Genomic DNA, 24,596 nt, shown 5'->3' with positions numbered 1-24,596 from the left:
GCAGCATTTTTGTTTCAACAAAGATCTAGAAACTGGATACCTATCAATTGGGTAATGTATGAACAAACTATGGTATATTGCAAAATAGGAAGTGACAAAAGTGATGGAACAGAAAACATTGAGAAGACTGATAGGAATTAATGGAGAGTGAAGGGAACAGAACCAAGAGAATAATTTATACATGACATTACATTGTAAAGAAAAAACTTAAAAATTTAAGAACTCTGATCAATTCATAGGAGACAAATTTAAGTAAGCTTGCTTTGAAATGATATAATTTTTTAAAATGCAAGCTGCGTATAATAGATACTTGTGATTTCATAAACAATCCTTGTTTTCTTTGTATATAGAAATGTACATACTTCTTGACATTTGTCAAGTGTAGAATAATAAATTAAAAAAAATAATCTATGATCAATAAAGTGATACATTAGGAGTTGGGGGTGCTAGTTGATTCACAGCTATACGCTCTGATTGTTGTAAGGATCTATCCTTTTACCTTCTATTTGTTTTACAACCAGCTTTACCAATTGGCCCATACTGATAACTCAGGGCTGTTTTTATTTATTTTCATGATTTTAATAGAGATTTTGAAAATTTTTTTCAGGTGGATCTTGATAGTTTCTATTTCTCCCTTTGAGAATGCATGTATATATCACATGACCATTTATTCACTGGGAATTAAACCATAGTCTTATAAATATGTTTCAATTCCTTAGAGATTCCAGGTATTGAGTTTTTGTCAGATGTATTTATCACAAAGACTTTCCTCAATATATTTCTTTCCTTTTTATTGTGGGTGCATGGCTTTTTGTTATACAAAATTGCTAAGTATATATTTGTATATATATTCAAATTTATCTGTATTATCTCACAATGCTTTTTTAACAGATAAAAAATTTTCCTCCTTTCTGCAATTGCAATGAGATTTTACTCTATTGTATTTTTATTTCAGGGGTGTATTTTTTGTGCTTAGATGCTAGATTCACATGGATGTTGTTATAGCACATGATGTATGATGCAAATTCAATCTCATTCTCATCATATTGCTGTCTAATTTTCTCATCAATTTTAATTTAATAACAACTGTCTTTCACAATGTTTTATAAATGTGGTTGTATCAAACACTAGTCTTTTATATGCCTTCATTTCTGATTCTGGACTGTGCTATTCAACTGATCTTTATTTCTTTTTTATCTAGTTCTAGAGAGTTTAGATGATTATTCTTTTATAGTATAACATGAGATTTGACAGTGCACATTCTCCTTTTTTTCTTCAGAAATCACCGTGATACTTTTGTTTATTTGGTCCACCAAATGTAGAAAACCATAACAATAATGCTAAACTCTGAATTGCTACACTCAACAAACACCTTCAGCCTTAAATACCAAGTTTACTATTATCATTTCTCCTCATACATTATCTCTCACTGGTTTCAAAGACAGTCTAGTGATTATCCACTCTGGAATTATTTCAGAAATTACCAAAATAACATAAATTCTCTATATGTGGTCCCTATCTCAGAATAAACCAGAAAAGTCTCTTCCTACCAGAGAATCATTTCGATTTTGTCAATTTCAAGCCACAATCTTATAAGCTTAAACAAAAATTAATTTTGATTGCCAGGGAATTTATTAGTAGCATCAAGTAACTTCATTTCCAAATAGCCTATAGTCTAGACTCATCCATCATGCCCCTGATCAGGTATCTTCCTTCCCTTCCATTTTGGCTTCCTTTTATTTGTTGTGTTCCCCCCATTAGAATGTAAACTTCTGGAAGGTAGAAACAGCTTGTATTCATAATACTACAGTCTACCAGATAGTGTTTAATTGTTGTTTGTTCTTTTTGTTTCTTGGAAATTATTTTCCACAATTACATGTAAAAATAATTTTTAATAATTGGCTTATTTTTAAAAATTTTGAGTCTCACACTCTTCTCTTCTTTCCCGCCCTCCTCATTGAGATAGCAAACAATTAGAGATTTTACATGTGCAACAATGCAAAATACTTTTCCATATTAATCCTTCTGAGGAAGAAAATTAAAAAAAAGAGAAAATTAAGAAAGTGAAATATAGTATGCTTTGGTTTCAGCTCCATTATTTCTTTCTCTGAAAGCAGATGGCATTTTTCATCATGATGTCCCTTAGGATTGTCACAAATCATTGTATTACTAAGAAAGAATAGCAAAATTATTCTCAGTTGTTCATTGTAAAATATTCCTGTTACTGTGTACAATGTTCTCCTGGTTCTTCTCACTTCATTCTGCATCAGTTCATGCAAGTCCATGTTTTTATGAAATTCTCCTGCTTATCATTGATACACAATAGTATTCTAATACAATCATATACAACAACTTACTCATCCATTCCCCAATTGATAAGTATTCCCTCATTTTCCAATTGTTTGCCAATCTATAAAGAGCTTCTTTTAATCTTTATACATATAGATCCTTTTCCTTTTTTTTTTTTTTTTTTTTTTGGTCTTTGGAATACAGACCTAATAATGGTATTGCTGGGTCAAAGGGAATGTACTATTTTATAGCCCTTTGGTCATAGATCCCATTTACTTTCCAGAAAGTTGAAATCATTTCACTACTCTCCCAACAGTTCACCAGTGTCTCAATTGCTCTGTATCCCCTCCAAGTTTTGTCATTTTCCTTTTGTCTTAATAGTCAATCTGATAAGTGTGAGATGGTACCTCAGTGTCACTTTAATATACATTCCTCTAATTAATAGTAGTTTAGAGAATTTTTAATGTGACTATAGATACCTTTAATACTTTTTTCTGAGAATTGCCTTTTTGTATCTTTTGAAAATTTATCAATTGGGGAATTACATGTGTTCTGATATATTTGACTCATTTCTCTTTGTATTAGAAAGTGAGATATTTATTAGAGAGACTTGTAAAAATTTTGTTTTTCACGATTATGATTTCTATGTATTTTCTCCATTTATCCCACTCTCTATTGTGAAGATTGGAATTATCTCCCCCCTGATTGTAACAATGAAGGTACTTAGCTCTTCCTTTATAGTGAAGATTAAATTGTAATCCCCTGTCTATTTTTAGATTTTTATCCCCAAAGTGTAGACCCAGGATTTAAAGTAGATCTACCCATTTTAACAACAAAAAGGTATGAACCAACCACAAAAAGGTATGAACTAACCACAAAATGGTGTGAACTAACCACAAAAGGTGTGAACACCCATTTCATACATTGAATGGGAGATCTATGACCCACTTGTGAAAGATTGAGCAGTCCTGGAGAAAAGTGTCTGCTGTGATTGGTAGACATAAAATTTAGAGGAGGTGACACAAGAGAAAAAGGTCTCTCAGAGTTGGTCTGAGGAAGTGTCATTCGGAGTTGGACTGGAAGATACTCGGACTTGGAGTGAAGACAGTCACTTGGAGCTGGAGGGAAGACAGATACTTGAGGAGATATTGGAAGACAGACACTCAGACTTGGAGGTAAGAAGACACTTGGCTGTGGAACAGAGGCCTCAGTCTGCTTTCCTTTTAGATGGTCACTGTGGTGAGTGTAAAGGCTGACTTAGTTCCTTGACCTTTTTGGAGATGTGAACCACTGCAAAAGGCCCATTGTCTTGAGACTCCTTTCCCCTGACTGGTGCCTTAGAATTTCTAACTGGTTCAGAGGAAGCTGAATATGGCTCTCTCTCTCTCCCCTTTTCTCTCTTCCTTAATATCTTCCCTCTATTGTAAAAATAAGCTACCATAAATTCCATTTTACTTTAGTAATTCATTTTGGGATTTAGAAATTAAATCCCTGGCGACCACCAATTAAATATTCATACAACCACATAAATTTAACACTATCCTCAAAAATGCTTTGCTTCTGACCACTGCCTGTCCCAGTTTTCCCTCTCTTCTATCATCCTCCCCTTCTCTTAGATTTTTATACCTAATTGAATGTATATGTTTTTCCCCCTTTGAGGCAATTCCAATGAGAGTAAGGTTCAACTCCTCCCCACCCCAACCCCACTATCTTCCCTTCCACTGTAAAATCTCTCTTGTGCTTCTTTTATGAGATAGTTTACTTTATTCTATTTTTCTCTCCCCCTTCTTCCAATGCATTCCTCTTTCTCATCTCTTATTTTTATGTTTTAAAATATGAACCCATCATATTCAACTCACACCTTTGCCCTTTGTCTATGTACACTGCTTCTAATTGCTCTAATAATTATAAAATTCTTAGGAATTATAAGTATTATTTTTCCATATAGGAATGTAACAGTTTAAACTTATTGAATCTCTAGTGACTTGTCTTTCCTATTTATCTTTTGATAGTTCTCTTGAGTCTTGTATTTGAGATTCTAATTTCCTATTCAGCTCTGTACTTTTTCTGTACTTTTCATCAGAAATGCTTGAAAATCCTCTAGTTCTTCAAATATCTGTCTTCTCCCTGAACATTTATACTCAGTTTTGCTGTGTAGGTGATTCCTGTTTTTAGCCTGAGGGTTTTTGTTCTCCAGAATAACATATTCCAAACCCTCTAGTTTTTTAATATAGAAGCTGCTAAATCTTGTATTATCCTACCTCTGCCTCCACAATATTTGAGTTGTTTCTTTTTGACTGCTTGAAATATTTTCTCCTTGACCTTAGAGTTCTAAAATTTAGATATAATATTCCTGGGAATTTTCATCTTGATAGCTATTTCAGAAAATAATTGGTAGATTCTTTCAATTTCTATTTTACCTTCTTATTCTAGAATATCAGGGTCTTGAAAGATGGTGTATAGACTCACTCTTTTTTAAAAATTATTTCTTTCAGGTAGTCCAATAATTATTATATTATCTCTCCTGAATTTATTTTCCAGCTCAGTTACTTTTGAGTTTCTTCTACTTTTTCATTCTTTCCACTTTGATTGTTTCTTGATGTCTCATGGAGTTATTAGCTTTTACTTGCCAAATTCTAATGTTTAAGGAATTATTTTCTTCATTGAACTTTTTACCCTTCCTTTCCATTTATTTGGACAAATCTGCTTTTTAGAAAGTTCTTTTTTTTAGTGGATTTTTGTACTTCTTTTTCCATGTGGCCAGTTCTGCCTTTTAAGAAATTCTCTTTTCAGAGGAATTTTGTGCATCTTTTTACCAGTTAGCCTATTCTGTTTTTTTTTAAGATATTTTCTTCAGTTTCAATTATTTTATGTTAAGGAAAAAAGTTTCTAAACCTTTACTTTTTTAGTGTTTTATATATTTAAATTTGAACACAGGTAATAAATTATATTATGTTTTTATAATAAATATTAAATAAAAATAAGTACTATATTGTCAAAGGATTTTTCTTCATTTATTGATATAAAATTATTTTTTATCATTTTTATTTATATGGTTTGTTATGCTTATTATTTCTCTAATAGCAAATGAATTTTGTAAACCTGACATACATGTCCACACACTACTTGATCATATTCAAAAATAATTTGATATATTGCTGAATGTTAGTAATTCATTCAATATTCACACCAAAATTAATTAACAATTATTGTTCTAAAACTTTTCTATACTTTTGCTTTGAAAGGTTCAAGGAATCACAGCATATTTACTTTTATTAAGAATTTATTCTCATTTTGTTTTTGACTATTTTTAACAGTTTATATAGAAAAGGTTATTTATTTTAAATACTTGTTGGAATTAAATTGTGAATTCATATAATTTGGGATTCTTTTCACACCTCAGTTTATTAATGGTCCATTTAATTTTGCTTGAGAGTGGCTTATTTATGTTTTATATTTACAATTTTGTCAAGTTGAGAATTTTATACTTTTGTAAATATTGATTCATTAAATATCACATTTTTAAATTTTAACTATAAATAACAGTCTCTTTTCTCCACTTCTTTTGTACTAGTTGTGATCCTTTTTACTTTCTGATTGTGTTTGTTATGCATTTTTCTTCCTTTTCCTATGTTAAATTTGCTAAGTATTTTTATTTTATTTTCCATAAATGACTTTGCTTTATCTATACATGTATCTCTACTTTTTGGATTTTTTTTTTACATTTAATGGTTTCTTTCCTTGGCATATTCATTTGTACATTTTCCAGTATTTTTACACATTAAATAAGTAGCAAAACATAAGTCCTTTTATTCCAGATCCAGAACTATATTCAATATAAATGATTCTTGTTTTCCTTTTTATTAAATTAGTTTAATTTTTCCTCTGTAAATTTATTTCCCATATTGTTCATTGAATATATGTTCAACATTTATATTATTTTTAAACATGATATAATTTCCTAATTGATATGTATTTATGAGTTGTAATTTAGATTTCACTTTGTTAACAACAAAGATGATTGCTACAATTTCAATTATTTGTTTGTTAGCCTAAATGAGAGTAAATGGTAAGTTTTGTGTTGTGCTATTTTTTAGTATTACATATGGTTCCTCCTTGAGAACAGAACAAAAGGCAAAGCTGCAAGCCCATAACAGGTTTATTGAGAGATACTAGTGTCTCTCATCAAAGCTGGATCATTAGACAATTGAATGAGTTTCTCCCTTTTTTATATCCTGAAACAACATCATTCAAAACCCCACCCCAATACTTGATTATCAATCCTAAATCTCAATGGGTGGGTGACATAATTAGAGAAAATGGGTAGGAAATATGCTTGCTAGCAATAACTGGGTGCTGTCTTCTTGAAGAGGTCTCTGCTTCTTATTAAGGTTTGGTTGGTTCGGATAATCTTCAAATTGATATGCTATGCCATAAATTAATATTGAAAAGAGGCTACCAGGTATACCTTGTATGGTCATGTCCAATAGCTAACAAGTCAGCAAAGAACCAAGGTCCCTACTACCCATCACTTGAACATGCCTAATACGGATGATAAAAATTTACCATAAAAAGAGGAAGTAGCTAGATTTACTACACAGTTTGAATTTTACTTATAAAATTACTAGAATTCTAATAATCTTACTGTAATTCCATTAGTCACTAATCATCATCCTAGATCAATACCTTCTTTTGACTAAATACTGATTAATTCTATCATTGGGGATTTCATTTAAATGGGTCAAGAGTCAGGGATTCTGATTCTCTTCAGAAACAAAAGAAAAAGAATGAAAAAGACAAAAACTCAGGAAATATTAATAGGTTGAAAAAAATCTAAAAATATATGTACCATATTCATGTTTCTTCCGTCTATGAAAAGGGGATACCTTTTTATATCTCTTCTTTAGATTCAACCTTTGGTTTTTGTAATTTTGCAATATTCCAAATATATTGTTTTATAGTCATTCTTTGCATTTACATTGATGTAGTTATGGTTTGTATTGTTTTCTTTAAACCTTTACTTTCTTATAATCAATACTCAGTATTAGTTCCCAAGGCAAAAGAAGGCTAGGCAATGGAGGTTAAGTGACTTGCACAAAATAATACAACTGAGGAGTTCCTGAGGCTAAATCTGAACCTGGGATCACCTCTCTCTAGACTTGGCTTTCTAGCCTATCCACTGAGCCTACTTACTGTATTCTTCATCAGATCATATAAATTTTTCCATGCCTCTTCATCATATTTGTAGCATCTTATAGTACAGTAATATTCCATTACATTTATGAACTACAATGTGTTTTGTGAAGATTGGATTTAGCTATTTCCTGATTGTAACAATGAAGATACTTAGTTTAACAAAATCAGGAATGTCTTGGGAACTTTAAATTACCCCACCCTACTTAGACTATACTTAGGGGAAGATAAAGTTGTAATCTCCTGATTGAACAGTGAAGGTACTTAACTCTTACCTTATAGTGAAGCTAGAACTTTAAGCTAAGTCTATTTTAAGATCTTAATACAAAAAGGTGTTAAGTAACTATAAAGGCTAAATTAATCAAAAAAAGGTCAAGTAACTCACAAAAGGTGAACTTAACAAAGAAGTGTCAAGTAACTCTAAAGATATAATCTAATCAAAAGAAGATGAAAACTAAATGTATGGGCAGTCCTGGAGAAAAGCCTTTGATGTGATTGGTAGACATGCAAATTTAGAGGAGGAGACACAAGGGTGAAAGATCTATATATTTGGATCACTTCCTCTCTCTGGGACCTTTTGAGACAGAGAATTGGCTGATAGCAGCATTCTGGGCCTTTCAGCATCTTAGCATGGCTATAAGCTATTGTCTGGTTCGGTGGTGAGTTTCTGGCTGAGTTTCCCTCCTTTACTTTTCCAACTTTATCCTCTTAGAAGCCTCTAATCTTCTTCAGAGACCTAGAGGTGGGGATTTTAAACTCCCCCCTGGCACAGGCAAGGCAGGAGAATATCCTCTTCCCTCCTTCTCCTTAAATTCCTTCCCTCTATCTTAATTAAATTACCATAAATTTCCAGACTGCTGGGTATTTTATTTGAGATTTCCCTTGGTGACCAATTAAATCTAGATTTAAGTCACAACCCTAAAATTATCTTTACAGTTTAGACATTCCTCAATAGTAGGGAATTTTCTTGCTTCTAATTCCTTATTGCTACTGTCAACATGGAATTTAGGAATCCCAAACTTGTGGCCTAGTGGGATCTGATGAACTCCAATTTTAGATTTAGCTTGTAGATTGGAGACCCCGAAAGCTTGTCCTTATTCCCTGTTCCCATGAGAATCTACCCTGAAGGGAAATGATGACCCTGGGTGAGATAAGCATATGGTTAGGACATTCTTTGTTTTAGGTAGTGTCCCCTAATGTATTAGAACCTTTCTCAGGAAGGTCAGACCTGGGCATGAACCATCCTTTAGTATCCATTGTAAGCAGCCCCCTTCTCTTGCACCCTAGCTTCTAGCTATGATTCTTTTCCCTAGCTTGATTGTATCTTGTCAGTGTAGTTTGAACACTCCCATTTTCCTTGTAGCCATAGTGATGTCAATCATCTTTCCCTGCTCCTGGATTTCCCAAAGGGTATATAGGTTCCCCAAGTTCTTTTGTTCCCCGAAGTCCATCCTGAGTCGGTGGCACTCCCAGGGGCTAGTGACCAGGGCATCTTGACTCTGTGCAGTCATGGGCTAACCCCTTTTCCCTTGATTAAAGAGTGATTTTGACTATTTAATAGTTCTGCGTTTTTTCTAGTTGACACTACTATTACAATGGAAATTTAGGGGAAAGGGGGAAAGGTTTGTAGGAAGGGAGAACACACAGTTAAATAAGTTTACTAACAAGGAGGGGATGATGGGGAAGGAAAGGGGATAATGGACCAGCTTACTATTAGTCCCAGATACTTAACCCACTATAGTTATTTTTAACCTTAACCTTGTCTAAACTAAACTAAACTAAACTAAACTAAACTAAACTAAACTAAACTAAACTAAAGTTAACTAAGGATAAATCCAAACAGGGAGCCCAAATTCTCTCACAGAGTCCTTGGTGGGTCATACAGCAGAAATCCAGTTTCAGAGTCCTTAGAAGCTCCAGGGAAGGGAGAAATTCTTTTCCAAATCATTCTCCAGCAGAATAAATGGGGAACTTCTTCTCAAACTTGTCTTGATGTTATTCTCTTGATGTTATTCTAAGGGGAGCAGGGTGAAAGATGGGTTTGTCCAGGGAAAGTCCCAGAGTCACACCTTCAGTCTTGACCTCCAGTTTCATACTCACAGTTGAAAAACTGTTTTTCCAACAGCTTAGAATTCTGACCAGCCAATTGTCATACAGAATCCAGGCTTGTCAGTCATTCCTTGTAATCTACTTTGCACCTTCCCTTGCTACACTACAAAAATATTTTGTGGATGGGTTTGGAGAGGAAAATGAAACTATCAAATAGTACTGACAAGAAAAAGAAAAGAAATACACAATGACAAATATTGAGAAACCCACAGAATGATGTTAAGAAAGAAACAGAGAAGTAGGATAGCTTTCAACACAATATGTTCAGACTTGGCGAATCACACATAAAAGTTCAGCTATTAGAGAAGCTGAGATGCAGAAATTTCAAGCTTGAGAGTCTGAGCTGCACTGGACCATGCCAGTAGGGTATCCACACTAAGTTCAGAAGCAATATGTTGAAGCTCTAAGAGCATGGGCTCCACCATTTGGCTTAGGAAAGGACAAGTCAGCTCACGTAAAAAGTGGAAAAGGTCAGGGCTCCTGTGCTGATGTGCACTGGTATAAAAAAGGAAAACAGCCATCTTTCTGAGCTTGAACTGACTTTTACCTGTGAACAGTTAAAGTCAGTGGTCTCATCACATCCAGTCTGTGATGAAAAACATCTTGTGGATGAGGATTTAATCAAGCTGTGTACATTTCAAGGTTGATAACAGGACTAACTTTTCTTATCTATCACTGTTTATATGCAGTTAATTAACGACTAGGATGACCATTTCTAACATCCTAGTTAGAGATACAACCTAAAACTTTATATGAGTTTATTTGATTTTACATTAAATTTTATAAAACCAATAAACACAATTTCATCTTTTTACTGGGCTCTGATTAGATATATCAGTAGCCCAAGTACTTACAACCTGGGCAAGACAGGTAACGCTGTCTTTTAAAAAAAGCTGAATTATTGTATATAGACACATATTTACACACATGTATTTAATGTATGCTATGTAATTCTCTCTGTCCTTTATATGAGGTAATCTCTTTTTTGCAGAGTTCACTAAACTCACAATAAAAAATTTGTTGGTGTCATGAAAAGAATAGAAGCAAAGGTTGTCAACAGACAGTTAATAGTGGAAAATGAGTATAGTTCTATAAACATATTGTCAGTTATGCTAAATCTTGCAGTGAGTTGAAGTTAGTAAGCTGAAAACAACAACAAAAATAGTTTAATGTTCTTATTAAGGAATGGGAATTTGTTATAGTGCTAAACATGCAAATTAGAATATTGGCATAGCACAATCATGATTAATCAATATATTTTCACTTGCATAGGTCTGTATTTTTTATCTAAAGAATACTTTTTGGTTGTTTTTGTATAATTCTTTGTATGTCTTGGCAGAAAAATAATAATTTATTAATTATGCAGTTTAAAAATAGAATTCCACTAACTCTTCTGGCTGGTTTTTGTTATCTTATGGAGAAAAGCTGAAGCTTTGTGTGATTTATTTTATATTCTACTATTTTTCTCAACTTACTAATTATTTTAGATTTTTTGGTTGACTCTAAAGTTCCCTGGGAATTTCATCCTAATTTCTGTCAGAAGTTATAATTCCTCTTTGCCTACGCTTTATTTGCTCAATTTATTTTTCTTGCCTTATTGTTATAAGTCAGTGTTTCTCATATTTTGTTAAATAATCGAAGTGATAATAGATCTCCTTGCTTTACCCTCGATTCTCCTGTAAAGACTTCTAGTTTGTCTTCATTATAGATAATGTTTGCTCTTAGTTTTAGATAGATAGTATTTCCCATAAGAAGATTCCTTTTTTCTGTGCTTTTTAATATTGTTGATAGAAATGTGTAAGAAAAATTCTGCACCTGCTGATATAATCATGTTATTTTGATTATTTTGATTATTCATTTAATTTATTCTATCTATTATAGTTATAATCCAATGCCAAACTCACCTTATATTTCTGATATAAATCATATTTGGTCAAAGTACCTAATCTTTTGGCCATGCCATTGTAGTCTATTGAATGATATTTAAATTGAAATTTTTGAATTGATATTCAAGTTATTTGATATATTGGTCTATAGTTTTCTTTCTTTTCATTTTGTCTCTATGTAGGTTAAGTGTCAAGGTCACAATTATAAATGGAATTTGGTCAGATCCCTTATTTGACTATTTTTATTTTAAAAATTATATAATTTTATGTTTGGAATTAATTATTCTTTGAATGTTTGATAAAATTCACTTGTAAATCCATTTGGTCCTGGTTTCTTTAGTTCATTTATGGTTTCTTTGATTTCTATTCCTGAAATTGGGTCAATTTCTCTTTTTCTTGTTAATATGAGCATTTTATACTTTTTGTAGATATTCATCCATATTATTTAAATCTTTGATTCTAAAAGTTTGGCTTTATCTCTTTTAAAATCAAATTAGTTTATGTTTTATCTATTTTATTGATTTTATTTAAAACAGCATCTAGTTTTATTTATCAGTTAAATGGGATTATTTTTGCTTTCCAGTTTTAAATCCCATGTTTAACAATCAGAATTTCTATTTTGGTATTTAATTGGAGTTTTAAAACATTAGTTGACTTTTTAATTTGACTTTTTTATTTTATGCCCAATTCATTAATATGCTCTATCACTTTTTTTTGTTAATAAAAGTATTTAAAGATATAAATTTCATCCTTATGATTTTTTTGGTACTGTATCCTAAGAGATTGATGTGTTTCTTCCTTGTTATCCTTTGCTCTGATGTAGTTATCTTTGACTTATGAGTTCTTTAAGATTTAGGTTACATAATCTCTAATGAATTTCTAGTCCTTTTATTTAAAGGCCCTTTAATAATATAAAATTTTTGTAGTATGCCTTAGTCTCCTCATTTGTAAAATTAGTCCCTCTCTAAATCTTCTCTCATTTTTTTCTAGAATGTAATTTTTTTTCTTTCCATTGTTTTTTCTCTTAAGATTTTTAAAATATAACACAAACTATAATTTATTCCCTCTATGATTCTTGGAGGCATTAATATTCAGAAGAGACACATTTTTCTACTATTATGGGAATATAAACCCATCACCATCATATAGTCCCTTCTAATTGCTCAAATGTATTTTTAATAAATATTTTTCATCAATTACATAAACAATTTTTTAACCTTTTTAAAAACTTGAGCCAAAATTTTTTGGAAATTGAGGGGGTGTTCCTTGATTGGGGAATGGTTGAACAAATTGTGGTATATGATGATAATGGAATACTACTGTGCTGTAAGGAATGAAGTGTAAACCTTAAAATTTCTTAGACTTATAAATGTTGGAAATTTCACCATTGGGAAATTTCATACTTGGAAAATTTCTTACTGATAGTCTATTGGAATGTGAACCCCATTGGCATGGGAGGTTCCTCCTCCTCCCTTCTTAAGATTACTTTAGGACAGAAACCTTTTGCTGAACAATGGAAAGGGCTTTGACCTATACTTAAGCATAGAACAGGAAGTTCTTTGAGTCATGATTGATTTTAGAATTGATACAATAGAGATACTTGGAATGACAGAACCAGGTCTTGGAAATTACAATCTCCACCCTACTCAGTCCTAACAGGATTTAGGAAGGGCTGCAGCAAAGGATCAAGATTTAATTATTTGAGAATATGACCTTCAACAGACATGTGCAAAGCCACAGACCTCTGGGCGGTCCTGGGTTAAGCTAGAGCCACCATTGGCACAGGGAAGACATGGACAGTGATTGGTAGATGTGAGAACTGAGGGGAGGGAACTTGGATGTTTTCCTCAAAGATAGAGGGGTCTGAGGACTGTTGGTTGGTGGGAGAGGTTTTTCTCTGAGAGGTTGTGCTCTGAGAAGCTTGCTCTGAAGGAAGCTGGAGGTGGAGGCCCCTGAGACTGTTTCTCCATTTTGGTCACATGAGTGATAGGGACTGATCTCTTTTCTTTGCCTCAGCTATCTAAGGGCTTGGGCCTTTTGGCCCAGCCTAAACAGAAGGGGTATTTAAGCCCTATTCCCTTCTCTCCCCTTTCTCTCTCCCTCTCTCTCTCTATCTCTAATACCTTTCTTCCTCCTGTTTATAATTAAACTCCATAAAAGGTTGACTGCTGACTTGAGTTTTCATTTAGGAATTACATAGCTGAATTCCTTGGCGACCTTAAATTAATATATGTCAGTCTTTTAAAGTGATTTCCTTGTCACAGAAGAACTGGAGGGAACGGATGCAGAGTGAAAGGAATAGAACCAAGAGAATATTGTACATGGGAAGTGAAACATTTTGGAACAATCCAATGTAATGAACTTTGCTACTACAAGTCAATCCCAAGAGACTTATGAGAAAGAATACTATCCACATCAAGAGAAAGAACCATGGAAGTAGAAACAACAAAGAAAAACACATGACTTATCATTTGTTTATATGGATATATGATTGGGGGTTTTAGTTTTAAAAGATTGTTCTATTACAAAAAAGAATAATATGGAAATAGGTATAAGTAATAACATTTGTATAACCCAGTGGAATTACTTATTGGATCTGGGAGGGGGAAAAGAGGAGGGAAGGGAAAGAAAATGAATCATGTAAACATGGAAAATGTTTTATTTTTTTAAAAAAGATATATAAGTTCAACTTCTAAAAAATAAAATAAAATAAAAAATAAAGTTTGAGCCAAATTCTCAGTCTCCAACCCTCTCTCCTCTCCTCCATCCCTGAGATGGCAAGCAATATGATTTTACTTGTGCAATAGTATAAAACACCTTTCCATATTAATTGTTTTGTGAAAGAAACTCAAACAAAAGAAAAGTGAGGAAATGAAGCAAAACACAGTATTCTTTAGTCTGGATTCAACTTCATCAGTTCTTTTTCTGGAAGCAGAAGGTGCTTTTCATTATGAGTCCTTAATGGTTTTTTCTGGATCACTACATTGCTATGAATAGCTAAGTCATTCATAAATGTTCATCATATAATATTGCTGTTGTGTACAGTGTTCTCCTGGTTCTCATTTCACTTTGCATCAGTGCATGTAACTCTCAATATTTTTCTTAAAAATATTCTCATCGTTTCTTACAGTGCAGTAGTATTCCATTACAATTATATACCACGGCTTATTCAGCCATTCCCCAATTGATGGATGTCTCCTAAATTTCCATTTTTTTTGCCACTACAAAAAAAAATATGTGTATATATATATACATACATACATACATATTTATACATATATATGTACAAACAGGTCCTTTCTACTGTTTAAAAATCTCTTTGGGATGCAAAGCTAGTAGTGGTATGCAGAATCATAGGATATGTGCAAATTTAAAGCCTTTTGGGTATAGTTCCAAATTGCTCTCCAGAATGTTTGGATCAATTCACAACTCCACTAGCAGTGCATTAGTGTCCCAATTTTCTTATTTTTAATGCAAAGATATTTTATTTTCCTAATTACACTTAATAATTTTCAACCCACATTTTGTCCCTCCCCCTATTATCATACAAAACATATTTCTGTATTAGTCATTGTCATAAGAGAATACTCATAAAACCAAAACCTAAAAATAAAACCATAAATAAAACTGTGCAAAATGGTATGTTTTGTTCTGCATCTAATTCCAATAGTCCTTTCACTGGAGATGGATAGCATTCTTTTTCATAATTCCTTCAGAATTGTCATGAATCATATTGCTGAGAGTAGATACGTCTTTCATAGGTGATTGTCATACAATATTGCTATTTCTGCGTACAATGTTCTCCTGGTTCTGTTTATTTTCACTTATTTTCACATCAATTTATAGAGATCTTTCCAGTTTTTCTGAAATCATGCTGCTCTTCATTTTTTATGGCACAAAAAAGCATTCCAGCATCAACATATACTACAATTTGTTCAGCCATTTCCCAACTGATAGATATCCCTTCAATTTCTAATTCTTTGCCACCATAAAAAGAGTGGTGTGTAATTAATTTCTGTACCCTTGAACTATGATTCCCAGCATCACCTTTTTGTCCTCATGTTATATCCTTATGTTTTGAAGATGAAGGTTTCTGGAACCCCGCCCTTTTGCTCTCTTTTCCCGCTATGGTGGTCAGGAAAACTGCTCTTTACTCAGGTTCTTTCTATTTCCTTTACTTCTAGTGATTATTAATAAATCTTATAAAATATAATAATTGGAGTTATTGGATATTAATTTTAATCTTATAGTTACTATAGATATTTTTGTACAAGTAGGTCTTTTCTCTTTTTTATATCTTTAGTATACGGACACAGAAGAGGTATTACAGGATCAAAGAGCATGCACAGTTTTATAGTCCTTTGGGCATAGTTCCAAATTGCCCTCCAGAATGGTTGGATCAGTTCACAATGCCACCAATGCATTAATGTTCCAATTTTCCCACATCCGCTCTAGAATTTATTTTCCTTTTCTTTCATATCAGCCAATTTGATAGATGTGAATTGGTACCTCAAGTTGTTTTAGTTTGCATTTCTCTAATCAAGAGCAATTTAGAGCATTTTTTGGTTATTATATATAACCTTGATTCCTTCTGAAAACTGCCTATTCATATACTTTGACCATTTATCAATTATGGAATGATTTGTATTCTTATAAATTTGACTCTGTTCTCTATATGTTTGAGAAATAAGTCATTTCTTTATCAGAGATACTTTATGTGAAAAGTAATCCCCGCCAAGCTTTCTTTTTTTCTTCTAATTTTGGCTGTGTTTTTTTTTTATGCAAAACCTTTTTAGCTTAATATAATCAAATTTATCCATTTTTATATCTTATAATGTTTTCTGTCTCTTGTTTGGTCATGAATTCTTCCCTTATCTGTAGATTTTATAGGTAGACTATTCTGTACTCCTGTAATTTTCTAATGTTAATATCACATATGTCTAAATCATTTTTCTTTTGACTTTATCTTGGTATATGGAGTGAGATGTTGGTTTATAACTAGTATCTTCCATACCCCCCCCCCCCAGTTTCCCTAGCAGTTTTTGTTAAATAGTGATTTCTTGTCCCCAAATCTTGGACCTTTGAGTTTATCATACACTGAATAACTATGGTTATCTGCTACTATGTTATTATGTAGTGAATCTACTCTATTGATCTACTGCTTTATTTCTTAGCTGGTATTAGATTGTTTCTATAATTAGAGCTTTGTAATACAGTTTGCGATCTGGTACCCATAGGTGCCCTTCTTTCACATTTTTTTTCATTCACAAATTTTTCATTTGATATTTTGACCTTTTGTTCTTCTGGAGGAATTTTGTTATTATTTTTTCTGGTTCTGTAAAATAAATTTTGGGCAATTCAATTGGTATGGCACTAAATAAGTAGATTAATTTAGGTAGGATGATCATTTTTATTATATTGGCTTGACCTACCCATGAGCAACTAATATTTTTCCAATTTTTAGATCTGACTTTATTTTTGTGAAGTGTTTTGTAATAGAATTCATATAATTCCTGGATTTGTCTTGGCAGATCAACACACCCAAATATTTTATATTATATGCAGTTAATTTAAATGGAATTTTTTTTTCTATCTCTTGTTGTTGGGCTTTGTTGCTAATGTAAAGAAGTGCCACTTATTTATGTAGATTTAGTTTATTTCCTGAAATTGTGCTGAAATTGTTCATTATTTAAACTATTTTCCTAGTTAAATCTTTAGGATTCTCTAAATATATTATCATATCATTTGCAAAAATTTTGTTTTTTCATTGCCTATTCTAATTCCATTGATTCCGTTTCTTCTCGTCTTGCTATAAATCACATTTCTAGCACAATTTTGAATAATAATGGTGAAAATGGGCATCATTGTTTCATTCTTGATCTTATTTGGGAAGGCACCTATATACTATTTATCATTTTAAGGAAAGCTCTTTTAATTACTATGGTCTCTAGTGTTTTTAGTAGGAATGAATGTATCTTGTCAAAGGCTTTTTCTGCATCTATCACTCAAAAGAATATATCTAGGTTTTGTTTTGTTTTGTCTTTCAAAATATCACCTCTGGGTTCTTTAATAGGAATACTTAAAATTCTTCTTTTTTTCTAAAGATTCATTGTTTTCCCAATGAAATTATACTCAGCTTTTTCCTCTTTTAGCCCTTGACTTTACCTTGATATTTCAGTTAACATTTCATCCTGGTTTTTCTCTCAGGCACCTGAGACCTCCTCACCCTGGAAAGTACCTCTTAAATACCTCTCAAGAGCTCCATTTTGAAGAAGTTTCCTGGTTAACCAATCTTCATTCACCTCCTGGATTGTTTCTGATATTCTGGACTTTGCCACCAGGTGTTAGCTGCCATCCACCCTAGATCCTTCCTCAGTAGCTGTGGTCTCCTTAAGCTGGAATATCTACCCCACTATGCCATTCCACTAATTGCATTAATGAGGTCTTCCTGGGGCCTCTCATCTGTAGAAGAGTCCAGAGTAGCTACCTTGTAGTTGTAAAATTGAGATTTGAACTCTGGACTTCAATCCCCACAAGCCCTTGCTCCACTTCCCCAAAATGCTTTGTAATCTCACAGAATTCTGAGGTGGGCGAGATCGAGAAGGTATTTAAGCTGATTGCAAAGGCTTTTGAGCTCTCTTTTGGACTTCCGTTTTGGGGCAGACGTGGCTCTTTCCATAATGTAGGTGAGGTCTTGTCTAGGCCTCTGGCCTAGGCACATGTTTTTTCTTACTTGTATATTCTTTAATCCTTAATCTTCAATAAACCTCTAAAAAATATAATACTCCTTGCAGAGAGAAACTAATTTCTACCTGCCTCAGTCTCCCCTAAATTTTAATTGTTACATAGTTCCCTTTTGACTCTGCTTCTGTCTTTCCAGATTTTGATACCATGCCCCTACACTGGGATCTTCTCTGCTTTTCAGCTTCCTTTTGTGCATTGTCTTCCTCCTTTCCAATATAATGACCTTCCATGATTAAGGGGCTCTTGGTAGTTTTTTAACCTACCTTGAGGCTTCCTTGGTCAAAGTTCTTTATAGTCCTTTGCCTTCTCTGTTGCCTTCTTGAGCAGAGTATTCAGTCTTCTGTTCACCTAGAAGAAAAGTCACTCTTTTTTGCTTTCTTTGATTCATTAAATCCTCACCTAGGTGCACTGGGAAAGAATCACTTAAAAAGCTCAGGTTTTGGCCATATGGCTAGAGTGTCTTCAAATGGTGATTGGGGAGGAGGTGGTAGAAAGGTACTTAACAATTTAAACAAACAAAACAATATAAATCTTGTACAAGTATTTATTTTCTCCACAAAAAATGAAATGCTTAATCACCAAAGGTTCTCACATTGACTGAATAACTTTAACAAGAAGCAAGTAATAGCTGAGGTTGTAAGGGGTAAATTTTATGGTTAGACTAAATATATATTTTAATTGGTCACCAGGGATGTAAATTCTAAATCCCAATGAAATACTCAAGTCAGAATGGAATTTTATGGTGGTTTATTTACAATAGAAGGAAGAAATTAAGAATGAGAAAGGGGGTGGGTGGGGGGAAAGGGAAAAAGATCTGCTTCAGCCTGGTCTGAGCCAGGCAGGAGCCAGAGCTGGAGTCTTTCTCATTTTAAACTGACCCATTGGCTGTTCCTGCTCAGGAGCAAATAAGGAGATTGCTCCATCATCCCCAAAGCATCCAGGTGTTAAACTAGCTCACTCCATTGACCAGAAAGAGTAGGGTAACTGCAGAAGCCTTATTCTAATAGTATTAAACATCATTTTCTTCTGTAGATGATGGTGAGATGGTACAGGAAGAGAACCCATTGACGGAAAGGCTGTTAGACAAAGTAGGTTTTTTTAAAAGTCAGATTTAAGAACAATAAATGACTCTCGTGAGAAGTTCAGGGTATGATGGTCACTAATTTTCATGAGGGGAGTTCTACTAATGGTTTTTCTACTAATTAGCTTTAGTAAGCAATGAGACTTTAAGCAGGGCTTTATGGTCACTGATGAGGAATTTCAATAAATAAACAGATGGATAACAGACTTCTATAGTTTTTGTGTTAGAAACTGCTGATTCAGAGAACACTTGGAACAATGGCATAATATCCAAGTGTTAGTTTTCTTGTCATGAAAAATAAGTAAGGCCACTGAGAATTATTATAGTAATATTTGGGGGAAGGAATTTTACATGAGGTAACCAAGGCTTTTAAAATATTCAGTAATTCATACAAATCAAAGCACATTGCATTTTGAATTTCAAGTACAGAAAAATAAATTACTAAATAGTGATCTGATATCTGAATGTGAAATAATAGTGTCATTTCCCTAATATAATGCTAAAAGTAAATTACCTTGCTTAGCTAATTTGCAGCCATGAATTTAAAGCATACCATGTTAAATCACTATAAAGTAGCTTCTTTCAGCAGTAAACAAATGACCACCAATTATCATTTCATGTCTTTTGCTTCATAATTATAGAGAAAGAGGTACGCCTAGGATTTCTAACATAAGATTTATAGTAAAGAAAACTAAATTACAATTTCTAGGTCTACTCTTTTTTCCCTAGTTTTGTAGCTTTTAACAATTTGCTTAATCATTCTTGTCACTTATCCACACAAACCTCTCAGGCTTAAAACACACACACATACACACACACACACACACAGAATGGGAATAATATTCATGTCACATGAAGTTGTCAATTACCTAAGTAATCTGTGGCAACAAGTATGTTATCTGTAGCCTTGTTTTCAAACAGAATTCAGTATTGTTCCCCTTGATGATCTCATTAGCTCCTGTTGATTCAATTATCATCTCTCCAACCTATATGTCCTGTTCCAGTTTCTTTCTTGAACTCTAGTACTCCATCTCTTATGCCTGCTATCTATCTTGGCCTCTAAGAGCTGTCAGCCCATGATCAAAATGGAATTTTCCATCTTCCTTACTAAACCTGTCTGTCTTCCATCCAAAATGGTTATTTCTGTTTCAGACACTTCAATCTTCCCAACCCCAAGGTTCATTACCTGTGAGTCATCTTTGACTCCTGTCTCCCGAATACCTACCTCATCAACTCCCATCCACTCAGTCAAAAATTCTTTTGATTCTGCTTTCACAACATCTATCCCCTTCTCTCTCTTCTCATGGCCACCCCCTCATTCAGACCCTCATACACTCTCACGTGACTATTGTAATATTTGCCTCTTTCCTTCCCTGACTCTAGTCTCCCCTTTTCATCTCAGACTCCTTACATAAAGCCATCTTAAAGTTGTATGAATGAAATTAATGAAAATTAATCTCAAATAATAAAGATATATTTTAAGAGATTTATTAATGATCATTAGAAGTAAAGTAATAAGAAGGTAACAAATAAAAAACTATGTCCCCATGGCTCATCAACCTGTTCAAAATCTCCACACTTACCACCACCATGCTCGTGACAAGAAGCCAAAGAGCCAGAGACCCTCCACTTCACTGCCCAATATCCCCTGTCTACAGGAAGTACGTAACAACAGGAAGTCAGTGTGCTCCCGGGAAATGTTTTTTATGGTAACAGATTTTCAATTATACAAAGCATCAGTCTGGACATTCTTTGTTCAAAAATTTTGATCCCTTTTTTGGTCCTAGTATTTAAGATATTTAAACCTCTTTTCACCCCGGTTATAACCTAGTAATCATAATTTATATTTCAAGATATTCCACAATCTACAATTATTTGCTAAGAGTCTCCCTTCTTAGATATCCTTGCTAATATCTTAATTATCAGCTGACACCATATCTTTCAGAATGGAGCTGGCATAGTGGTGACTCACCCTGTCCCACTCAGCTATAATATATAGCATATATATATATATAATATATTATAATATGTATAATATATAACCAGAATAATAGGCAGGAGAGAACAGATCATGTGATTGCATTGAGGCTATAGTCTCATATTAGTAGGGCAAAACTATTCTTTTATTTAGTAGGTATTTATTAAATGACTACTGTGTGTTAGGAACTAGGATAGGTTATGGGAATACAAAGAAAAAAATAATTTCAATTCTTTGAAAAATGGTAGTGTCAGAGTGACTCACTGGCCCCCCCAGAGCTTGGAAGGCATTGTCTCCTCTATCCCTCAAGAGTCTGTGATAAGGCCAGCAAAAATCTTAAATATCCCGATGCTTTCCACAATGTAATGTTGGATCTCTGTAGTTCTTTATTCCTATCAATTTTGTATATATATATATATATGAATATAGTTTTGCTTCTTGGAATTTTATAACTACATATATATATATATATATAAAGCTATCCTTTCTCACCCTGAAGAATGTAAATGATTCACTACTGCTTGCTATAGAATATACACATGCATGAACATACTTATACCTACCTGTCTTAATAAGTAAGGTCTTTCTCTCTCATTAGGATCTTTGTATATTAGAAGTTTATTCCCCTCCTCCCCTATACAATCTTAGTGTTCATATTTAGAATCCCAAGGGAATTTTTAAAAATATGAATACCACTATAAGGCTTTTGATTCCTCACTTGAGAAAATAACCCAAGGCCATTCTCCTGGCACTTGCCAGATAATTGGCATATATCCCATAAGAGTTAATTGTTCCTTGCCTTTTTTGCTTTCACTCCTAAAACTAGCCATAAAAGGCACTTTTCCCAATAACAAACCCTAAAGTATCTATCTAGGCCCAAACAGTCCCACATCACAGAGAAGACCTTCCATATCCCCTTTGTTAGCTAACCTTCAACAAATCAAGCAACATTCCATTCTTCTACTCATTGCTATCAACTAATTAATATTATCAAAGATCTCAAAACATAGGTCTAGAAATGGATGTACTAGAGAATATCTTAACCCTCCCAATCGCCATCTTAGAACTCCTGAAAAGGAGGGAGCATCTCTAACAAATATTAGATGGGATTTTTCTATCTAAAAAATGGACCTCTGAGAAGCCATATTTGGAGCTGCCATCCCAATCTGGGGAACTGTCTCACTATCCTTCCATCTCTAGCATGGATAGCTAGCTACACTACAGAGAATATTCTTTAATAAAATCTATTTTGGGAAAGGAATTATCTTTGTGTACCTTGTATCTTTAAGGTTATTGTTAAGGTTATATTCATGATTAATAGACTAATCATGATTAATAGATTAATCACTTAATGCTAGAAATTTCCTTGATAGACTATGGGTATGGGTTTCTTTTTCCCGTCCCTAGTTAGGATGTTTGAGGGCTCATCATTTAATTAATCATTCAAAGAGGCATCTGCCACCAAATGAAGGAATTTAAATCAGTAGGAGAAACTATCTCCTCATTTTAAAAATTCTTTAAAAAGGAACCTTTATTCCACTGACTTCAGTGACTGGCTTTAATTTAAGGGCAGAACAACAGGCTTGAGAGTATGGCCCATGACCTGCCTAGAATGAAAATATTAGGTGAGACACATATCTAGATCTTCTGAGAAATCCCGTCTTCCCTACCACCCTTTTATCTTCCTGGTGATGATGGGAATAGTAGGGAGTGATGTTCTGCCCTATTCTTGATTCTTCCTCTCCCTTGGGTTGAGATGGGGACAGTATGCTACATTTTGTAGATTATCATAATGGAGTGTGCTCCATCACTTCTCTGGTGTCTATATGGGACATATCAATTGATTATCTAACTCCACATTCAGTTCAGTAATGCTTGTGTGCTTTGTACCTTTAAAGTTACTGTTAATGATTTTATTCATTGTTAAAAGAAGTTATTTTGATGAATTTGTATGTTTGTACTGAGTTAGAAATTTCCCTGAGAGTTCATTTGCAAAATACTTTTTATTCAGTCTGCTAATTGTTCCACTGTCCATTGATGAAAAAAATCCCAAAGCAGAGAGTCTATTGGCCTTTAGAGAATACCAACCAATCATTTGTACAAGATAAAAAAAGTCAGAGTATGCAGTTGCATCAAATAAAGCATTTATTAAGCACCTAATATAAAGTTTCTTCTTTTCAAATCCCTCTCCTACTTTCTATTGATACTTTTATATTTCTGAATACTAATCCAGGAAATATACACATACTAACATTCATATATATAAATACACACACATACATACACACATACCTTTTACCCAGGATGGAGTAACCTCAAAGCTATATTCATAGATTGGGAGAAAACCTATAAATTTATTTTGTGTCTAGGTATATGGAAGAAATAAACCAGTGTGAATGGAATTTACACTGGACCATCAGAAAAGAGTCTTCCCGAAATCTTTTTTTCCCTAAAAGTTTTAGTTGGGTCAGCATGGCTGGCATGCATACAGATGTAGGTAACCCTACACACAGAGGCAGAGAGGGGACTTGCTCTATCTGCCTCCTTTTTAATGCTTCTTTAGGTGACCTGCTTATTGCCTGATTCTGTCAGGTTTTTTACAGTTTTCTGCCACTCCAATGCAATGTGTGTTAAAAGATGAAAAATCCTTTCAACTATTCCTAAAAAAGGAATGTTATCAAGATAGGCTGTTCTGCAAGAGGAAGGGAAAACAGCTGATATATGTGTGGCACATTCTATCACAGCGATATCCTTAGTTTCCAGAAATTGCAGAGTTTGGGGATATTTTTTAAAAATTTGCCTTAGGTAAGAAGAATGTTCCAGTGAAACTTCAAAAGAAGTTGAAATTCTAAATGGACTAAAAGACAAAGACATTGACATGTAAAGGGAAAAAAAAAACTTACAATGAAAAAAATTGACATTTCCCATCCTAGAAAGAATAGGAGGCTTAAATATCTCAATTGGCCATGAAGAGGCCAGCAAGACAATGAACTTGTCTCCAAATCATAGATTGCATTTATATTTTGTACCTAGCCACTCATCTATATAAGATTCCCAAAGGGATATGGGAGATGCAAATGACATCTGAAACTAGTCACCCTCGGGCAACATGGAGTGGCTTACTGAGGGAAGGGGCTTTAAAGTCAGGAAGAAGTTGTGACAGTCTCAGGAGGGAGACTTTGGTGGAGTCAAACAAATGAAAATTCTGTAGATTTTAAACTAAAGGTCATTGTCCTCGATGAGTGTTTTGTAGCACTTCTGATGAAAAAGAGCAAGGTAATAATCCAGTTTATCACTCAAGCCATTGGTGGAAAAA

At 33.5% G+C, this 24,596-nt stretch overlaps 1 long non-coding RNA gene across 4 annotated transcripts in view; it reads right to left on the bottom strand.

Moving 5' to 3' along the window:
* The window catches only part of LOC103101533 (uncharacterized), a 58,639-nt gene that overhangs the window by 17,234 nt on the left and 16,809 nt on the right, over positions 1-24,596 (bottom strand). For all 4 annotated transcript variants that reach the window (XR_008915631.1, XR_008915634.1, XR_008915632.1 and 1 more), the window contains exon 2: positions 18,485-18,569. This is a non-coding gene — a long non-coding RNA (uncharacterized LOC103101533). The remainder of the gene's footprint in view (positions 1-18,484; positions 18,570-24,596) is intronic.

The sequence above is a fragment of the Monodelphis domestica genome, chromosome 1, assembly GCF_027887165.1.
Source record: "Monodelphis domestica isolate mMonDom1 chromosome 1, mMonDom1.pri, whole genome shotgun sequence".
Classification (NCBI taxonomy): Eukaryota; Metazoa; Chordata; class Mammalia; order Didelphimorphia; family Didelphidae; genus Monodelphis; species Monodelphis domestica.
Note: the sequence above shows the minus strand (reverse complement) of the source record. Positions and strands in the feature narration are given on the sequence as shown.